We start from the raw sequence: 3826 nt of genomic DNA on the forward strand, positions 1-3826 counted from the left end.
AAAGACTATTATCATAACAATTTTCTAAGTATACAGCATACTGTTATTAAATATAGTCACCATGATATATAATAGATCTCTTAAACATATTCCTCCTATCTAACTGAATTTTTATGTTCTTTGATTAATATCTCCCCAACTCTTCTACTCCCTGGCCTCTACTAACCACTGTTTTACTCTTTTTTTTTTATAGTAAATATTTAATTAATTCCATCAGCAACTCCAGCACATTTTCCCTATAGGGAGGCATCATCAAGCTACCCAGGAGTTCATGAGGTATGGGGGTCACTGAGGAGACTCCCAGAATCACTGACCCCACTCCACAGACCTGATGATTCTGGAAAATGAGGGTCTGGCTGACAGGATGTCAAGTGGATGAGAAGGAATGCAGGGTGAGCAAAATACAGGCCCTGGCCCCTATTTTTGCCTGTAGGAAGGAGGGAGGACAGGAGAAGGCTTGTAACTACATTTTCAAGTTCTCCCCATTATGTAGGGAGAAACTCCATTCGTCTAATATTGGGACTCCGCAGGGTCTCTGGTGACCTCCGTTCTGTCCTCCAATTCTGTATTCCAAATTCTGCAGTTCAAACCTAACTTCTGAATTCTAAGTTCTAGTGTTTGGATTCTTGTTCCATGTCTGTCTCCTGCTCCCTCATCTTTCCTGTTCCCACCCCTTTTCCTAGCCTCTCTCCATAGAATTCTAAATCTCCTTCTGACCTTGCTAATTTGAGGATTTCTGACAGTTCCGGGCTTTTCCCCAGTGGGAGAGACTTGGTTCAGACTTGCATGTCTAGCATGTGTGTGGTCCAGGAATAGTCTGACCTCTTCCCTTCCCACCCCAACTAAAACTACTAGTCACCCTCCCTTTTGTGCAACTAAGCCATGTCTATGGTAATAATAGGTCTGGTGGCCTTGCTGTGAGGACTCTTAGGGGAAAATTGGATAAGACTTAAAAGGCTTGAGAGAAATTAGAAACTACTAGCAGGTTGCAGTGGGAAGGGTCTCAACAGAGCTGGAAGTCCTCAGAACCTTGTCATCTTTGTGTGAGCTGAGTACCACTCTTCAGAGTCCTCCCAGAGCCTAGAGAAAAGCAAAACAGCAGACCCAGGAACTCTCTATCCCAGGCTGCCATGAGGCAGAAGGGGAAGGAGGGCGAGGTATCACTGGAGAGGTGAAATCTTTAAGGGGATCATGATCCAAGACTGTATAGTACACATTTTCATTCCAGCCCCTCTTCCTCCAGGCAGCATTTCGAGTCTCCTCCCGAGACTGCAGGTCCTTATAGGCCCAAAGATGGTGCACAACGTAGAGCTCCCCTATCTGTGAGAAGAAGCCGCCCACTGTCTCCTGGTTTTCCTGCCGGTACTTGATAGCCAGAGCCCAGTTGCTCCTCCACTCGATCATGGTTCCTGGCTTGAGCTTGTATGTCCTTAGCTCATAGATGTTGGGGCCGACTCTGGGCTGTGGCTCATTCCAGAAGCTGAACTCCAGAAGCAACTGGTTTCTTCTGGACAGCAGCATCTGGCTCCGCTCCTTCCGGACCTCCAGGTTCTCCTTGTTATTTTTGAGCTTGTTCATGCAGTCCATGAGAGCTGGGTAGCCGCCTGAGAATCGCTACAGGTGCACTGCCTGGTCCTGCTCCCCTTACCATGTGTTCCAGTTGCCCACGAGCGAGCAGGGATAGTCCTCATCCAGGTGCAGCTGGGGTAGCACGGCCTCCGTCAGACTGTTGTAGGCATCCAGACACTCCGGCTTCACGTTGTGAAACCGGATCTTGTAGAGGTTACTGGTGTCCTTCTTGGACAGCAGGGTGGAGTGGGCATCCTTCCTAGGATCCACCTTGTGGACAAAGAGGGAGCGGAACCAGCTGCCTTCACTGTCCTTGGAGTAGGAACGAGCCCCAGCCGCAGCCGCGATGTCCCCGGTGCGGGGTCCAGGGCCCCCCAGCAGCCGCCGTGCGGTCGCAAAGATGCTGCACAGCCCTGTTTTACTCTTTATTGGGCATTTGTAGGTTCCACATGTATGTGAGATCATGTGGTACATATCTTTCTGTACCTGGCTTATTTCATTTAACATAACGTTCCCCAGGTTCATCCATATTGTCACAAATGAGAGGATTTCCTTTTTTTTTTTTTTTGGTAATGATGAATAGTGTCTCATTGTGTATATACGCCTAATTTTTTTTTCATTTGTTTATGATTGACACTTAGACAATCTTCATTTCTTAGCTACTGTGATTGGTGCTGCAATAAACATGGTTGTACAAATGCCTTTTTGACACAGTGACTTAATTTCCTTTGGATAGATACCCAGTGGTGGAACTGTCATATCAAATGGGAGCTCTATGTTTGCCTTTTGAGGCACCGCCCCTCTGTTTTCCATAGTGACTGTATTAATTTACATTCCCACCAACTGTGTGCAAGGTTCCTGTCTCTTAGCATCCTTGCCAGTGTTTGTTATCTGGAGTGAGGTGATAGCTCATTGTAGGTCTGATTTACATTTTCCTAATAATTATTGATATTGAACATTTCTTCTGGTACCTATTTGCCACTTGTATGTCTTTAAGAAATATCTATTTATGTGTATTGGTCATTCATTTTAGTTTTATTAATATTATTGCATTGAATTATTTATGTTCCTTATATATATATTCTAAGTACTAATCTCTTACCAGATGTATAGTTCTGGGGACCTATTTCTACCAACCACACTCAGCAAGAATATACAAATTGTCATCTTGTGAAGCATTTCATGATCTCTCTAGCTTCTGTTCTGTTAGATCTGGGGGGATATTTATCATTTCAAAATATTCTCTTAACGTATTCTTCTATGATATGTTTCTCAGCTATATTATTTAAAATTTCTTCCAAGCTTCTCTCAGGTTTTCAGGGTTCTAAGATACTACCAAAGCACTTTCCACATTTAGTGAAGACTTACTTTCAGCAATGTGGGTGGTAAATATACTGTAAACAAATTTCTATTTCCCTTTTTTGCAAATTTTAATATTGCCAATGCTTGGTTCCCTTGGTGAGTTGATGATGAATCCAACTGTAGTAATCACTTTACTTTGTGTACTTTATTCTTGGATCTTCTCAACCTCAACTCATCAAAGGCCATAACCTTCAGGACTTACTTATTTGCAGACTTGGTGCAGGAAATTTCCTCTGAAGGCAAAGGATGTGTATATTACAGCAGGCATCTTAATATCTACCTTTTGAATGGAATCAGTAGGTTTATTTTGTTGAGTTAATTAAAAAGGATTCATTTATTACCTAAGGGCTTCTATGTCAAGAACTATGGGTCAGTAAACGCCAGAGTTCTGTTCAGTCTTGAAGCTCTCTTGTTTTGTGTTGGGCACAAATTAAGATCAACTTTCTTTAGGCAATACATATTAGCTATTTTATGACTGTTGTACTGATTTAAAATAAGTAAAATGTGTTGAGGATATCAGCTAGTTCCAGGGTTGAGAAACCAGTGGTCTCATTTGGTTGTATTACATCAATCCATCATATTCTCACTGAAATGAGGCTCCTGCGACTAGCTCTAGTTAGGCTGATCATCACACATTCATTCAACTGCTAGAGAGTGAAGTCTGTTAAAGTAAGCCAAACACTATCCTTTTGCATCTTGGTCTCTATAGTTAATGCAAACACAAAACTTTGTGAGAATTCTCTCCCACTAATCCCTCACAGATCCTATGGGACAGGATAGTATCCCTTTCTTATAAATTCCTCTGCAGCATAATTGCAGTTGTCTGAAGCTCCCAAATGGTATAGTTTTCCAGGGTACTGGTGCATTAGTTTATGACATGACAGGGGAGAATGAC

At 42.8% G+C, this 3826-nt stretch overlaps 1 pseudogene; it reads right to left on the minus strand.

The window, feature by feature from the left end:
- Positions 1–986: 986 nt before the first annotated feature.
- LOC109680325 (protein NipSnap homolog 1 pseudogene) lies at positions 987–2076 on the minus strand (annotated as a pseudogene).
- Between the last annotated feature and the right edge of the window lie 1750 nt (positions 2077–3826).

This window comes from Castor canadensis, chromosome 12 (genome assembly GCF_047511655.1).
Source record: "Castor canadensis chromosome 12, mCasCan1.hap1v2, whole genome shotgun sequence".
In the NCBI taxonomy this organism is placed as follows: domain Eukaryota; kingdom Metazoa; phylum Chordata; class Mammalia; order Rodentia; family Castoridae; genus Castor; species Castor canadensis.